The following is an 18,733-nucleotide window of genomic DNA, read 5'->3' on the forward strand; positions in this document are numbered from 1 at the left end:
CTCCTAGCATCCACATTCACTATGCTCCTTCCACCCTGGCCTTTCTGTTCCAGGAATACGCCAGGCCCTTCCCACTTTAGGGGCTACTTACTGACGAACTACATTTAGACTTCTCCCAGATCTTCCTATCATTCCAATCTCAGCTAAGCTACCCCATTCTTATTAGGTGTTTATTTTCTATAGGTCATTTATGAATTTGAAATCCTCACCATCTCCCCCCACCACCTCTAGTGGAATATAAGCTCTCTGAGGACAGGGGCTTTATCTGTCCTGTTCACAACTGTATCTCTCACACCCAAGCATAGTAAAAGAGCCTGGCATATAGTAAGTATTCAATAAATATCTGCTGAGTGAATGAAACATTTTCATTTTTGCATATATTTTCTTTGAGAGAAGATTATAAAATTTATCTTAAATACTTCTCATCTTGATCTTACCATTAAAAGTGGTGAACATGAATCAGGCAATTCTTTATTCTACCATATACTGAGCTTCCCAAACATAAGGGAAAAATTAAATGTGGCATACATAATTAGTTTGGCAGGAGACAGCAAGAAGAAAGTGTTCTGCTGCATATGTTCCAAATACATTAAAGTTCAAAACTGAAACATTGTGATTTTTCTTGAAAATTGGCTAGATTTCTATTTTGAAAGGGTTCCAACCCTGCCGCATTCAAAGATCAGATCTTCAGCTGTTACTGATTCATGCTCACAGAATTGTGAAAGTTACTCCTCTTAAAATGGAAAAATAGATCTTTTCTTTTTTCATAATTTAAGATGACAAACTTACATTAAGTTATTATCAATCATGTTTTTTGTTATAAGCCATCATTAAATAAGACTGAACTGACTTCCAAATCTCAATATAGGAGTACAACTTTAGGCCATTTGACTTATGGTTAATTTCGCTCTATGAAATGAAATGATTATTAAATATCTATAAATGTCAATGTCAAAAAGTAGTAATTTCAGCTTAAAATGATAAATTCAATCAACATTTTTCCTACAGACAATTCTGAGCCTCAATATAACAGCATCATAACCTTCAGTTAACATAATCAATGTCATTTAAAAAATCATTTTATTTGTGGATAATCAATGAAAAAAAAAAACAGGACTGGAAACAGACTGTATTTCAAAGATGTAGAAGTCACACCACATATTCTAATTCACTATTTCTAAAACTTAAGAAAGGTTCAGAACACTTTTCTGAAGAAAAAAAACTCTCACTTGGTCCAAGGTTAAATTATTTGTATAATAATACTAAAATATAGAAGTGAAAGCAAACTGCTTAGGCTTATAGTTCTTATAAAACTATGAACAAATACAAAATTATAAATCATATTTTAAAAAAACTACCAAACTAATAATACTCTAAAAACATTAACTCCATTTGAAGGATGATGTTATTTTGCTAAAACTGAATGTCTGCTATTGTATTTCACAGGAAAAAGAGATAACATCAGAGGTCTGGTCCTATATTTCTTTTCTTTTTTCTGTATTTTGATATCTACACTACAATGTAACTCAGTAATACAGAAAATGTTCACAAAAGTATGCTGTACAAAATGTGATTCATAAATTCCTGGTATGTTACTTGACTGTTCAGGATAATCCGATCTTATATTTAAGACTTTGCCAATAAACATTCTCCAAACAGCAGTTATCTAACTTGCTGACTCCTTAAAGTGTCTTTGTCACTTGAATATCAGGTTAGTATCACAGCGGTTTTTTTAAGTCTTCACTGAGGGGGTATCAGATCAATCACTGCTGGAATCAAAACCAAAGAAAATAAATCTACACTAAAGACATACTACTATATTCATATAACAACAGCAATCTGCTTTGTATCCTATTAAAACTGAGACAAAATCCCTCAAATATATCCAATCGATACAAGAATAAGATATTCTTACAGTCTGGCAATCCTATACGACCATGTGTGATGACTCAACTCTCACTCTATTCAAGGCCCTGCAAAACCTACATCACACAACAAAACATATGGCAATATGGCCTTCTCTCAACACAAAACTAAAGAAAAAGTGAGCACTGAAATTGTATAAGTTCAAACTGGCTTTGAATCCAAACAGTGTGTCAGTTATTTATATAAGAGTTTCCACATATTTTAAATCATGCATTCCTGTTAGTTAAAAAAATAGGAGGGCACACCCATATATACCTACTAATTTGTACATCATACATATTTGCTACTTTAAGTATATATAATAAATATTAGTGAAGCATAACTTCTTTCCTTTTATAGATTAAAAAAAAACTACTAATATTTTCTTTCCTTACCACTCCTTAGTAGCTGATTTAAAAGAATACTTTAATCATGCTTATATCTATTTTAAAGACAATTAAAATAAAAATGAAATTTTAAAACTTCTCAAAAAAGAAGGCATGAAACACAATTTGAGAAACATGTGGGGGAAAAATGGACTAAAATAAATACATTCCATTATGTTTGCCAAACATTGAATAAACAGGTAAACCCTGCATCAAGTCTGCTAGGGCCATTCTTTATTCACCTCCCCAAAGTTCTTCCTTGGCCCAATCAGGAACCAGGAACCAATTGGTTAAAAAAAAAAAATTAAATAGATGAATAATCCTTCATTGCCCTATATCATTATAGTGTGACATTTCAAAAAGCATAACTCTTCATTTACAATAGACTGGTATTACCTTAATAAAAATTTTTCACTGAATTAAATTAAATAAATTACTGTATTGGTAAAAATGTTTTTTAAATGTTCACTTAAAACTGCTATGCTAGGGGCGCCTGGGTGGCTCGGTTGGTTAAGCGTCCGACTTCGGCTCAGGTCATGATCTCACGGTCCGTGGGTTCGAGCCCGCGTCAGGCTCTGTGCTGACAGCTCAGAGCCTGGAGCCTGTTTCAGATTCTGTGTCTCCCTCTCTCTGTGACCCTCCCCCCTTCATGCTCTGTCTCTCTCTGTCTCAAAAATAAATAAACGTTAAAAAAAAATTAAAAAAAAAAAAACTGCTATGCTATAGCCATGCTAACTAATCAGATACTTCTATCTGAAAGCATCTTTAGCTACCAGAGCTAGGATCACCAGGCTTATCTTCAGTAATATCAACATCCCAATGTAGAATAGTAGCTGAAATTAAGACAGCAGGAGATCTGAGAATCACATGGATCTTTGATGCTCTCTTAACTCTAGATTTCTGGTCATAGGTGTTGCTTTTTTTCCCCCTGATATAAATTATTCAGTATATTCTATATTATTGCTTCTGCAGCAATCTAATGACAGTTGGACCGAGCCAATTCAACAAATTTTGTTATGTAATAATTAGCTTGATGCCAGAGTAATTTACTTTTAGGCTTTTCTCCCTCTCTCTTCCACGTCTGGAGGAATCTCCAAGTTAATAAATCTCATCACCCATGCACTATGAAACTAATCATAGGAAATGTGCTAGCCACAGGTGCTGGACCATTAGGATTTTCTGAATTACTTTCAACTTGCCAAATGTCAAACAACTGGCATTACTGGACTACAGGATGCCAAGTATTTTATGTTATTAGAAATAAAACTCAAAAACTGCACTGCAGAGATGGGAAATCAACAGTAGCAGACATGTCACATGAAGGTAGAGCCAGCTAGTTATAGGCTTATATATTTAAAGTCACATGTACTTTAGTATAATATAATAACTAACATTGATTGAGCACTCGGTATATCTCAACCATTGCACTAATAAAACAAGCACATTACAAGCATTATCTCATACATTATTTCCAAGATATGTATTTTCTCATCCCTATTTTACAGGTTATGAACTGAGGTACACAAAAGTTAAGTCACACAGCTAGTAAATAGTGGAGCTCAGATCCCACCCAGTTTGTTTGACATGAACATTTATTTGCTTTTAACAATGCTGCATTACCCTTAAATTACATGAACTAGGATCTGGAAGGATGTAATGATATGTTTTGTTTTATATTGATAATTTAATCATCTCAGGTGATTAAGGTAAATGCATGAACTCATTGCTGTTCAATATTTATAGCACATAACTGATACAAAATAAGGCTCTTGAAATTCTAAACGGAACCATCCAGAGACCTTAGCAAACTTTCAAATTGAAGAATAGCACTAAGGCATATAATTTCTCCTTTAAATGTAGTAAAGTATAACTAAAAATTTTAAGTGCCCACTTAAATGCAAAAATCAGAGAACAGAACTTCAAAGAGGTACAGAGGCTAACATTCTACACAGTCTCCAATCAATTCCCCAAAGCCGCTAACTCTTTTCTACAGAAAGGCGCTGGGATTACATCCTGCTGCTGGCCCTTCCCTCACCTTTACAGCCACCAAGCCTGGCATTTTCAAATCTCTCAACTGTCTGCTCCGGCAGCCTATACTTAAGTCTTCACTGCTTCATCTGTGCTTCCAAACGTTCCCCAATATTAACCACTCTTCCTATAATGGGGGGAGGGGGCAAGCAGCAGAGATGCCTCACCCACTTCTTTCCCCTTTCCTGTTAAAGTTGGTCTTGCATAGGCAAGTTTTTCATCTTTCTTCCAGTTTTCCACTGCTCAACTTCCCACGAACTAGTTTACTGACTTACTCAAGCACACTAGCCTCAAGGCTTAGAATTCAAATGTGTACATTATATTACCCACATTACAAGGTATTGTGTCTCTTGACCATTATGGATGGCTCACAGAAATAGCCAATATAATGGTGCATTAATGAATGCCACTGATCAAGCATAAACTATTTTTGTCAAAATACATAGGATAAAAAATTTTAAATCTTGATATACCACATATAGTCCATCATAATGGGAATCAATCAGCATGTGCAATCTTTCACATATTCTCATGTTTAACAGAAAAATTACTGTTGTTATTTTTCCAGTAATATCTGTACTGATTTAGTCAGATCTCCCCAACTCAACCATTTTACAAGTATCTTGGAATCTTGCTTAGCATTAGTAGATTTTAGCAGTCTATATGTAAAATGTTTAGAATGCTATAAGCAGTCTCCTAGTACTTGACCACAATGCCAGAATTGCATATTTTGACTGAAAAATACATGCAAACATCTGCAATATGCCCTCTCTGGTACACTTCTATTCTCAAATGACAAGAAAATCAAAAGGTCCTCTTAATTTGGGGCATTAAACAAAAGAGTTTGGATATTATTTTCATCAAGAGGACTTGGATGGAGGCGCCTGGGTGGTTCAGTCGGCTAAGCATCCCACTTTGGCTCAGGTCATGATCTCACAGTTCGTGAGTTCAAGCCCTGCATGGGGCTCTGTCTGTGCTACATACAGCTCAGAGACTGCTTCAGATTCTGTCTCTCCCTCTCTCTCTGCTCCTCCCCTGCTCTCGCTCTTTCTCAAAAATAAAACATTAAAATTTTTTTTAAAAAAAGAGGGCTTGGATGGATATGCTTCTTCTGAGGTATCAATATTATAAATAAAAAACAAAAATCTATTTGGCAAGGGATAAACTATAGAGACCAAACACTGGTGAAGAGTTGTCTACTACCACTTCTGCTCTTCAATTTGATCATAAGAATCAACTAGGACAAAAATTTAAAAAGAAAAATTTTAAGTTGAGACTCTCACAGATAAAAAGAGCAACTGGAAGTAATAAATCTCAATCAAATGTAAGTTAACAATTTGGATTTTTTAAAGCAATAAAATGGTGTTCATTGTCATGAATTTGATTTAACCATTCCGTATTACGTGGTACAAGCACTTACTATATTTTAGCCAAATTACCAAATTTAGATTCATATTTAATAAGATTCTAGAAAAATAAGATTGGAAGTTATAGAAAAATGGAAACAGGGTAAAATGACAGAATGAAACACTTTACTTCATTTCTTGAGAGTAAAAGAGAAAACTGAGTTTCTGAATTTAAATCAAATTCTGAAGATACATATTAAACAATATGATAGAACTTCCAAAAACAAATGTGAACACAGAATCTTAGTAGACAAGCAAGTTAAAAATAAAAGTGTAAGGTAGAATTCTGAGTAAGGAACTTTTAAAATTTCTTCCAGTTCTAACACAGAAGTGATGATTACTAGTATGCAAAATGTAGCCACAATATACCAGAGGAAATGAGGTAGAGACAGGATGTGGCAACTGTATTTGTTGCATTTACCTTGTGACAGGCACCGGTCTTCAGTCCTTTCAGATGCCTCATTCTCACTAAGTCACAATACTGTGAAGACTAGTATTGTCTGCATTCTAAAGATAAGGAAATTCAGTGAGGCCAAAACACTTCCCAAAGCTACATGGCTGGTAAGTACAGGAGCTGAAATTTTACTTCAAAGTCCACACATTTTCCATCCATTACTACATTCTTTGGCACAATGGAATACACTGGCTTTTACTCATTCACAAGGAATGAGCAGAGCCAAACAACAATAACAACAACAACAATGAGGAGGACGAGGACGAACCTTTAGTAATTTCTATACTCGCATCAACGAAGATTAAAGGGATACCACTTTTCCTCATAAGAACTGCATCTTAGCATTTCCATTTGCTGTGGTTCAATGAAATGTATGCTTTTAAACTTCATTACAAACATTCTAAAATTTTATATAAACAAATCATTTAATTACAGAGCTATAGGTTTTGTCTGTTTACATCTTTAACAAAACTGGAAAATCTTTTTTTTTTTTTAATCTCAAATCATTTTTTTAAAATTACAATAAAAATCTGACTAAAAACACCTGGGGAATGGAATGTTCTCATTTCAACTCTTTTCAAAACTCAATACCAGTCTAGTGCCCTTATCTGCACTTGCCCTACTCTACCCTGCAAATGAGCACCACAGACCCCCTGCCCTGAGGCTACAGTCATTGCCACTTTGGTACCCACTGTATGATTAAGCCACAATCTTCAATCAGTAAGCATATTCTTTTCCATCATCACACATTTATGATGTTTCTTCCAAGCACGGCATGACTTTTATGAGGGCAAGAGAACTGTAGAAATTCATTAGTAGTCCAAGAAGCCACATAAGAGCAGTTACTCTGGCCACAGAAGTGTTGAATTGGGATCTACAAAGCATCTTCCAGTTCTGACTTAGATGGGGTAAGCCTCGGTGCACTTCCTTTCCTTTGCTCAATATGACTAGACTGAAGATTTCCTGCTTCTTGTTAGGAGGTTCATTTCATTTTCCATTACTCCCAACTTTATACTTATAGCACTGAGAATTTCAAGTGGAGGATGTTGAAGTTTCTGTACATCACTTCTGTATTCAATTTTTAAAATTAGCTCATAACTCTAATGAATATTTTTAAACTAAGTTAACATGGCTCAAATGAACGGCTCAACTCTTATGAGGTTGGAGGTCACACATACAAGAACATGATATTTCTTATTATACATAATGCAACCAATAAGACCTTAAACAAAGTTTCTTGAGAAACTTAAGTATGGCATTACTACAATAGTAAGAGTATGTGAAGCAATGTATGACACTGCTCTTATGGAAAAGGAAGGCATCCATGTTCTTGAGTGACCTTTTGATGAAGGGTGCCATCCAACCACATTAATGATAACTGGTTAAGTCTTACAAAACACAAGTTTTGTGAAGAACCTGGTTGTTGTACTCCTATTCACTGTGTTGCAGGCTATGGAAGAGCTCAAATACTTGTGTGCTTGGAGATAAAGATGTAGTATAGATCATAAGATAAAAGCAGTACGGAGCTTTTAACATCAAGCAACTTTTGTATTTAGAGAAGTATCACTATAAAATGTGTCTGTGCTGCAAAGATATCAGTAGCCAATAAAACTGGAGTGCCTGATGCTACTGTCTTGGAAGTGGAACTTCAGACAGGACCTAATTTGTTGTGCATATCACCCAAGAAGTTGGCGCGGTGAATAAGTCTAATGAAGCTTTTATAGGAATACTGAAAAGTAGTTTTACCAGGTTACATGCTTCATAGAACCTCTATGTTTGGATTACAACCAACCTATCTAGATACTCAGGAAAAGATCCTTGCTGTTCAACAGTTAAAATGTGCTTATCATTTGTACCAGCTGACCTTTTCTAAAATAATGCAATACTCAGTTGTAAGTCTTCTTTAAACCTACTCCCATGCCAGAATCTTATCAATACGTAAGAAATATAGACAGATTAGGGACCAAAATATCCAATATAACACTTGTATATTTTTAGTATCATATAGCACTAAAATCTAGGAACTCTGAACATGCTAAATTTTATGTGATTCATTCCTTCAGTCATTTCAAACATTGGAATCAAAGGTGACATGGTTATTTGTTTTCTCACTTTATGTTTACATCGTACACATTCAGATGAGTATATACCAGTTTTGTGAAACCATTAATTTTTGTTATTTTACCAAGTTGTACAGTGATTATTTAATGTCTGTTTATAGATCTCATTTTGTTCTGTTATGGAAAACCTCTATCTTGAAAATCTACATTGCACAGAAGCATATCTTTAATGTCTCCAGGCAAAAAAAGTTTTATAGTTAATTTAATGTTACACTTTTGGGTGCAACTTTACGGGAAAACCTAAAAAAGATACAGGAAAAGGCTATTCAATATTTCTAGTATAATACTGTCTTTGTCTTATACAGAATATGCAGAATATGTTCTTTAATTTAGTAAATACTTTTTTTTTTTTTCAACGTTTTTTATTTATTTTTGGGACAGAGAGAGACAGAGCATGAACGGGGGAGGGGCAGAGAGAGAGAGGGAGACACAGAATCGGAAACAGGCTCCAGGCTCCGAGCCATCAGCCCAGAGCCCGACGCGGGGCTCGAACTCACGGACCACCAGATCGTGACCTGGCTGAAGTCGGACGCTTAACCGACTGCGCCACCCAGGCGCCCCAGTAAATACTTTTTAAAGGCAGAGATGTTTTATTATTGTAGCTACAATTCTTAATCATAAAATTATCATTATTTTTTTCCATATCTACTGGATGCTGTTTACCAGTTATATTTTTGTTTGAAGTATGCCTTTTTCCCTTCTTTTCCCAACCTCCCTTGCAAAAAATAAATAAATAAATAAATAAAAAAGAAGTGGGTTTCTGCTAGTGAACTGAGCAGACATTTGATTTTTATATGCCTTTAGAGCTGTGTAACTCAGTATTTAGATGCTTGATAATTTATCACATAATTGATCAAACAGCTATGTGTATTAATGTCAGTTCAACCATATATTTATACTGTCTTGTAATGTGTAGTTATAGTTTCATGGGAGAAATAATTTGCCAGTGTTCACCAGCTTGTTAAAACCTAGTGTGAGAGCTAAACATCTAAATAAATAATGAAATGAAAAAAAAAAAGACATTTAAACTACTTTTCTGAATAAGAACAATCTACTAAACAAAAATCTTTATTTGCATATGAAGGCTAACATTTGAATATCTATTTTATTAAATACAGCAACATAAACAGAATTCAATAAAATGCAGGAAATTAAGTTAGATTTTATTTGCCCAGAATAAAATCTAAAATATATTGTTAGAACAAACTCTCTAATAAGGTCTTATTTGATTGTCCTTTGCTTATTGTGTGGTGGAGAAAAACTGACATTTCAGGTAAATTAAGTTCTGATTAATATGGGTTTTACTTTCTGAAATAACACATCTGAATTTCAAGATTGGAAGCCTTGGGCATGGATATTATGCTAAATAAAAGTTAATGGGTGGGCATAAGGATTTAATGTCAGGATACCTTTTGCTGAATTGAGTAACCTCCCACTTACGCTCAGATCAAATTCTTGGAAACCATTAACATAAAACTCTATGAAATATATCTTTTCTCCAAAGAAATCCAATTATGCTCACAAATGTTAGTTTCACTTAGCCTTTTAGCAACCCTGAAAGAGTCAGATATAACATGACAGAGAATTACATTGTTTTTTATCAATTCTCCAATCCTCAGAACTGTCTTAGAAATACTATTACCATCACTTTCCATGGTGACATGTCAAGTTTTGACTTATTTTGAGGTCACTCCCACTGCCACCACCCAAACACTTATGTTTTATCTTAGAGACTATAGTTTACTCTGCTGCCCTTTACTCTTCCCTGTATCCCCACTTCAGTTTACATTATACAAATTGGCAAGTGTATTCTAACCACCATAGGCTCTCAACACATACTTACTGGTTGGAAAAGGGAAAGAGGGAAGGAGAAAAGAAGGGAAGAAGTCAATAAAATTAGTGTGTATTCTGCCCCACCCTTCACCAGTTGTCTTCCTTATTTCTCAGACCAGCCTAGCACCCATCCTAAGTCACATGACCTCAAATGCATCAGGCTTTTTATTGGTTCCCCCCAATTTTTCAACCTACTTTAGAAAGAATCAGTGTAATAAATGGAAGAGTCAATGCAGATACCTAAGAACCCCCAAATTAATTTTATTCCCTCTCTTCCCATTTTTACTTTTCCTTTCTTTGGGCATCTTCCCCTAACCTACATAAATTCTGTCGGTCTCAAAATCAAAACTCTGTCTCAGTTCTAGATGCCTCAGTCTATGCTTTCTATTTCATTCTCAATCAACATCCTCCAGCTACTTTTTCTACTTCTTTGCTTCCCATTACTTCTTCAAACTATTATAATCATAATTCAACTCATCTGATTTCTAAGAAATTGAGTGTATCTCTTCTATGACATTTCTATATTTAACACTGTGGGCTATTCCCTTGTCAAACTCCTCTTGGGTTGCATGATTCCTTATCTTGGAATACTGATTCCAAACACTCCTGTCTGTCACACCCACTAGGTATCTTCTTGATAGGATCCAGTAGACATTTAAACTCACAAGATGACCCCATTTGGCATCAAATTCAGTTAGAAGGACACAAAACAGGAAACCATGTTTGTCAGTAAAATAGTAGGCTTAAATGACAGCTCCAAAAGATATCCATGTCCTAATCCCCAGAACATGTGGTGTGAATATGTTACCTTTAAAGACAAAAGGGACTTTGTAGATTTGATTAAATTAAGGATTTTGAGATGGGGAGAGTATTCTGAATTTATCTGTAATCACTAGGGTCCTTTTAAGAGAGAGAGGCAAGAGCATCAGAGTCAGAGAAGATAAGGTGACAGCAGAAAAAAGGAGGAAGAAGGAAATATGACAACAGGAGAGGAGTCACTGAAGATGTTATGCTGATGACTTTCAAAATAGAGGATAGGGCCATGAGCCAAGGAAAACTCTACAAGTTGGAAAAAAAACAAGGAAACAGATTTTCCCCTAGAGCTTTGAGAGGGAACACAGATCTGATGATGCATTTTGGACTTCTGATATCTAGAACCAGTATATATTATTTTAAGCTATTAAATTGGTGGCAATTTGTTATAGCAACAAGACATAAAAGTATTAGACACTCCTCTTCCACAGAGGTACCCTCACAATCTACACAGCAATATATGCAACTGATGAGGACTTTCTATTTCAAGTCTAAGACGCTGTAGCTGACAGCATGGCATATAAATATATATATATGATCCTCCCAAGCTATTCTTTTTGGTGCTTCAGATGACAACTCAAGGATAAAAGAATGAGACTTATATGGGTGGGCAGAATATCCACTTTGGCTTAGAAGCCTCATGCCCAACTAAAATCAACATCTTATGCAAGAACTCCATAACCATAGTTTTCAGGGTCCCTCCAAGGAACAAACACAATTACAGGAATCTTCACACTCAGGGAAGCCCAAAGATATGGCTTTTCCTCAAGTACTTATGATTTATTTATACTGGTCTATTTGTGATTTTCTAATTAGTAAGGGAACAGTTTTACCACAAGTAATGCTGTCTACCTTTATGAGATATCTAAAAGTACAGTGTTACAAAGTGAACAAAGTCATTTTTTTTAATAGTAGAAAATGGCTTTGTTAATCCTTTATCCATCCCCTAATATGTACTCTAGTTAGGCTCCCTTAATTGTAAGGAATCACTAAAGCTAGTTCAAAGAGGAAAGATGAATATTAGCATGGCACACAATTTGATGAAAATTCAAGAATAAAGCCTTACAGAGAGAGACCAGAACTTGAAAGCAGTTCGATATATCAACAATAAAAATTTGTGAAACTTTATGAAAGCCAGTGTTTTGTCAGCTCTTCTACAACCATCTGCTTTTCTCCTTTTCCTACTAATAAGCATATTATTCCTGTCTGGTCTGTACAGGCAGCTCATGACTCAAAATGGCCCCACTTACAAACTTACACCTTTTATGACCTTTCTTATGGTAATTAAGAGTGTCACAGTAAAACTAGTATTTAGGATCATTAAATTAATTCCAAGTCAGCTGATGCTAAGCCAATTCAATAATCAGAAAATATGAGAGGCTGATTCATAAATGATGCAAGGGAAAAGGGAACTGGGAATTACTCCTAACCAGATTGATGAACCAACAAGTCACCCCATGTACGTATTCTTTCCCCATCTTACAGACAAGAGCACTAAGGCTGAGAGAGATTAAATAGTTCATCCAAAATCAAAAAACTAGCAGTGACTTTTTCAGGCCCCTTCCAAGTTTACTGAAGGCTTGATGATACAGTAGGAAATAAAACATGTAAATACAAATCTCAGGCACAGCAAGAAATTGCCTAATGTGACAGTAGGTAGAACTTTTGAATGACAACATGGCCCTTCCACTAGTAACTGTTCTGGATTCCTCTGACCTGGCTAGTTTCTCACTCATTGCAGGCTGCACCAGTTGGTGCCAAATTCAGGATCACCATGGTAACAAACAAGTAGAGGAGAGCTGTAGCCACTTACAGCTTACTCATATCCTTATTTCATATATACTTTGCATTGCTTCTTTGTTGGTTTGGTAGCAATCTGAAGCAAAAGCAATATAAGTCATCAATCATTCTTGCCCACTTCTTAAGTTAGATTAGACTTTGTGGTCTGGTCTGACTCTACAGCTTGCACTTTTTCCCTTTTTTCTCACCATGCTAGGCATTACACCTCCAGGACTACTAGTTTTATAACTAGAAGTCTTTACCTTTTGACCACTTTTATCCATTTTGCCCACCCACTCCCCCTTGCCTCTGACAACCACCAGTCTGATCCTTGTGTATGTGAGTTCAACTTTTTTTAGATTCCACATATAAGTGAGATCATACATTGTTTGTTTTCCTCTGACTTATTTTACTTAGCATAATACCCTCAAAGGTCCATCCATGTTGTCAAAAATGGCAGTATTTCCTTCTTTTTTTTTTAATATTTCATTGTGTATATATACCACATCTTCTTTATCCATGCATCCATCCATCCATCCATCCATCCATCCATCCATCCATTCCTCCATTGACACTTAGTTGTTTCCACATCTCAGTAGTGTAAATAATAGTGTAATGAACATGGGGGTGCAGATACCTTTTCAAGTTAGTGTTTTCATTTCCTTTGGATAAGTACCAAGAAATGTAATTGCAGGATCCTATGTTAGTTCTACTTTTAACTTTTTGAGGAAGCTACTTATTGTTTTCCATAGTGGGTGTACCAATTTACATTCCTACCAACAGTGCATAAGAGTTCTCTTTTCTCCATATCCTCACTACCACTTGCTATTTCTTGTCTTTTTGATAATAGTCATTCTAACAGGTGGGAGGTGATATTGTGGTTTTGATTTGCACTTCTCTGATGATTAGTAATACTGAGACCTTTTCATATACCTATTTCCCATCAGTATGTTTTCTTTGGAAAATATTCAGATCCTCTCCCCATTTTTTTATTGGATTTTTTTTTTTTGTTATTGAGTTACATGGGTTCTTTATATATTTTGGATATTAACCCCTTAACAGATATATGACTTGCAGATATCTTCTCCCATTTGGTAGGTTGTGTTTTCATGTTGCTGATGGTTTCCTTTGATGAAGAGTAGCTTTTAGTTTGATATAGTCCTACTTGCTGATTTTTGCTTCTGTTGCCTTTGCTTTTGGTATCAAATTTAAAAAAACATCAGCAAGACTGATGTCAAAGAGTTTACTGCACACATTTTCTTCTAAAAGTTTTATCGTTTCAGGTCTTACATTCAAGTCTTTAATTCATTTTGAGTTGATGATTGTGAATAATGTAAGTTAATGGATCCAGTTTCATTCTTTTGCATATGGCTGCTCAGTGTTCCTAACATAATGTATTGAAGAGAATGTCCTTTCACTAATGAAGTGAAATATGTTCTTCACTTCTTTGTTGCAAATTAATTGACCACATATGTATAGATTTCTTTCTGGGCTATTTTGTTCCGCTGGATTGTGTTTATTCTCATACCAACACCACAATGTTTTTGAGTACTATAGCTTTGCACTATACTTTAAATCGGGAAGTATGATGCCTCTACCTTTTTCTTCTTTTTCAAAATTGCTTTGTCTACTTGAAAATTTTAGGATTGTTTTTTCTTACGTGAAAAATGTCATTGGAATCTTGATAGGGATTGCACTGAATCTGTAGATTGCTTTGGGTAGTGTGGTCATTTTAACAATATTAATTCTTCCAATCCATGAGCACAGAATATCTTGCCATTTATTTGTGTTTCTCAATTTATTTCAATAATGTCTTACAGTTTTCAATGTACAGGTCTTTTACCTCTGTGACTAAATTAATCCCTAGGTACTTTACTATTTTTTAATGCAATTATAAATGGGATTTTCTTAATTTCTCTGACAGTTACTAGTGTGCAGAAATGCAGCAGATTTTTGTACACTGATTTTATATCCTGTACCTTTACTGAATTTGTTTATTAACTCTAACAGTGTTTTGGTAGAGTCTTTAGGATTTTCTATATATAATGTTATGTCATCTGCAAATAGAGACAGTTCTACTAACAGCTTGTACTCTTAAATACTGTGCTAATTGTCTTCCATTTAAGAGTGATTTCCTTATATTGACACAATCTTTGGAAGCACCTGAATTTTAAATTGGTTTATAACTGATTTTAAAACAAGTATTCAACAAGACTATTTAACAAGGCCATCACAAATACCCAGGAAATCAAGTTATTGCACATTCTGACATAATTACTAGATATTAAACACCAATAGGTTCACCTGATTGGAGGTACAAAAATGAAAATAATTTTTTTTAAGTTTTATTTATTTTGGGGGGGGGGGAGGAAGGGAAGGAGAGAGACGAAGAGAGAGAGAGAATACCAAGCAGGCTCTGTGCTGTCGGTGCAGAGCCCAATGCGGACTCGATCCCACAAACTGTGAAATCATAACCTGAGCCGAAATCAAGAGTTAGATGCTTAACTGACTGAGCCACCCAGGTACCCCTAAAAATAATTTTGTGTTATCTTCAAATTGAAATAGATGAACAGCTCTAGAGAAACCATATTACAGGAAAAAGCTCTGAAGATCAGTTACTGTAATTTTGTTAAGGTTATTATTGTTTACAATAATAAACTAAGTATATTATCATGTAAAATTCAGCTTCATAGGTCATATCAACATTTATCTTTATTTTTAATTAATTGCTTTCACTTATCCTTTTTCTTTAATATTTCACTTATTTATATTGATGAATTTGACAACATAGTATAATATAATCACTATACTAGAATTCAAGCATTATGTCTGCTACTACACAGCTGTTGACCTTAAACATCACATTACCTCTCAAGAACACATTTTTTTCATGGACAAAATAAAGGAATTATTAATTATTAAATTAATATTAATAAATAAATTATTATTTTATATTAAATTATATTATATTAAATAAATAATTTATTTAATAAATAAATTATTAAAGACAAAATTAATTATTTTGGTCTTTAAAGACAATTTTTATCCCCAAAATTTCAAATATGAAAGATCTTGAAGATGTAAAAAAAGTTTTATGGTAAAAAGATTTGAAAGAAAGAAAACTGTCACTGTTCGTAGATTCATGGGTACTAAAAAAAGAACATTTATAGTCAAATTATTAAAATTAATACAGTTCAATAAGTTGCTGGAACAATATACTAAAGCCAACTGCATGTGCAACAGAAAAAATGTATTTCTTAAATAGTACCATTTACAGTATCAACAACAAAAAAATAAGACAACTAAAAACTACCAAAAATGTTTATGGAGAAAAATTAAAAATTACAAAACTTAGTTGAAAGCTGTTAAACATATAATTATATGCAAATATACCTTATGCAAAAATTAAGATTTAATGCTATAAAGAAGCCCATTCTAAATTAATCTAAAATTCACTGCAATGCAAATCAAAATCCCAACAGAGTTTTAAGAACTTGGCAAGCTGATTCTAAACTTAATATGGAAGAAACAAGACCCAAGAATAGCCAAGATGATTCTAAAAAAGAACAAAGTCAAGGAAATCAAGTTACCAGATAAGAAGTTAGTGTCTGTAACAAAAACATTGTGGTATTGATTTAGGAATAAACATCTCTTGCTTCTTTGACATCCCAAACCTTCCTATCTATTTACAAATCGATAAAGAAATATCTCCTTTGTTCTATAAAATCCTTCGCAGTCTTCTTAGTCTTTCAAATGGTTTCTGATTATTATTTAAACATTAAGAGCATGATAGCAGGAGCCAAAATGCCCTTTTACCCTTGTCACTATTCTCCTTCTCCTTGTCACTATTCTCCACATTTCAACTTCTTAACTATTCTAAATGTTTCCCTATTCAAGATATTATACACTTTACCAGGAACATCACGTGGAGTGGCAGACAGATCAGCTGCCAACATGAGAATAAAATGACAGGTTGTTAAGAATATTTAAGTATCTACAGTCAAACACTATTATTTATATTTTTACAGAGTATACAAGAAAAAACTGTTGGGAAGTGACAGGAGACAAGAAGCAGAACAACCAAAGGCATGAGTTAATATTACTTTGACAAAAATTACGATAAAATACTGCAAATTATTTACAAAGCACATTTACTATAGTTCCAGTCCTTTTGTTCATAAAAAATTAGGCAAAATCATAAAATAAAAATAGTAACAGAATAAAATTTTAAATATGTATTTAGAAAATTGTATACATTAATTGTAAATTTTTTTTTTAAAGCATTCAAGTGACGTCCCTATATAGAGTACTCTACAACATTCTACACAATGACACAAAGGAAAGAAAGATATATGGGTAGGAAAAAAGGGTACAGAGGACATTAAAGTGTTTTAGGTGGGATTAAAACAAATAGAGAAATGAGAGTGATTAAATATTATGTAGTAGATGTTGTAATGAATCTACAAATGAACACAGTAAATTGGAATTAACAAAGCAGTAAAGACTGAAGGCTGGTTAAAAATTTTGGATTTTTCAGAAAGGCAACAGAGAGTCACTGCAGGTTTTTGATCGTGGGAGTGAAAACATGAAAGCAGTGTCTGAGAAAGAATCCTAACAGCTGTGTGTAGGATGATTTGGAGGAAGAAAGAGACTAGAGACAGGGAATAAACAGCTACAAAGCTGTTGAAGTACAGAAACATGTATTATAACTACAAAGCATGATGATGTACAGAAGCATGAAGTACGTGATGCATCAAATAATGAAGATGAAGACAACATAAAAACTATGGAAAATATGTAAATGAGGAAATAGAAGAGGCATTCCTTACATTTAATAAATTAACTATTTTCAGAATACCTCAGTACTACATTCAACATGTAGATATAGATTTTTTAATTTAATAAGGTATTAAATGATCAGTGTGCATAATAATACCAACTTCTATTGGATTGGCATAAGAATAAAATTAGATATTATCAAAAGAATTCCTTAACTGTAAATGTCACATAAATACTAACTGCTGCAATTTTTTAGGGAGGTGACAGTTGTAATATAATGGAAATGTTCCAACTATAAAGTCAAAAGATCTGAATTCAAATTCTTGTCCTATTATTTAATGCTAACTTTAGTGGACCCTAATCAAGTCATTTAACCATTCTGAGTAACTATTTTTATTTTTTTCTCTTCTTTTTTATTCAAGTATAATTAACATACAGTGTCATATTAGTTTCAGTTATACAATATGGTGATTCAACAATTCTATACATTACTCAATGCTCATCATGATTGTGCTCTGGAATCTCCTTCACCTATTTCACCCATCGCCTCACCCACCTCCCTCTCGCAAACCACCAGTTTGCTCTCTGGTTTTGTGTTGGTCTCTTTTTTTCTTTATTCATTTATTTGTGTCTTAAATTCCACATATGAGTGAAATCATATGGCATTTGGCTTTCTCTGACTTATTTCACTTAGCATTATACACTTGAAATACTTCCACGTTCCTGCAAACAGCAAGATTTCATTCTTTTTGATGGCTGAGTAATAGCTCTGTGTGTATGTGCGTGTGCATGTTCACGTGTGTATATACACCACTTCTTTATCCATTCATCTATGGATGGACACATGGGCTGCTGTTATATCTTGACTACTGTAAACAATGCTGCAATAAACATAAGAGTGCAGATATCTTTTCAAATTAGTATTTTTGTTTTCTTTGGGTAAAAACCCAGTAGTGCAATTACTAGATCATTTGGCAACTCTATTTTTAATTTTTCAAGGAACTTCCATACTGTGTTCCACAGTGACACCAGCTCCCATTTCCACCAACGATGCATAAAGCTTTAAGCTTTTCACCACATCCTTACCAACACTTGTTACTTCTCATGTTTTTGATTTTAGCCACGCTTACAGCTGTGAAGTGATATCTCATTGTTTTGATTTGCATTTCCTTGATGGTTAGAGAAGTTGAGTGTCCTTTCATGTGTCTGTTGGCCTTCTGTATGTCTTTT

General features: G+C 34.1%; 1 protein-coding gene across 2 annotated transcripts in view; it reads right to left on the reverse strand.

Annotated features, from left to right (window-relative positions):
- Positions 1 to 18,733, reverse strand: part of PIGK (phosphatidylinositol glycan anchor biosynthesis class K) — a 156,418-nt gene that overhangs the window by 118,801 nt on the left and 18,884 nt on the right. The gene's annotated exons all lie outside the window — the stretch shown is intronic.

This window comes from Panthera tigris, chromosome C1 (assembly GCF_018350195.1).
Source record: "Panthera tigris isolate Pti1 chromosome C1, P.tigris_Pti1_mat1.1, whole genome shotgun sequence".
Classification (NCBI taxonomy): domain Eukaryota; kingdom Metazoa; phylum Chordata; class Mammalia; order Carnivora; family Felidae; genus Panthera; species Panthera tigris.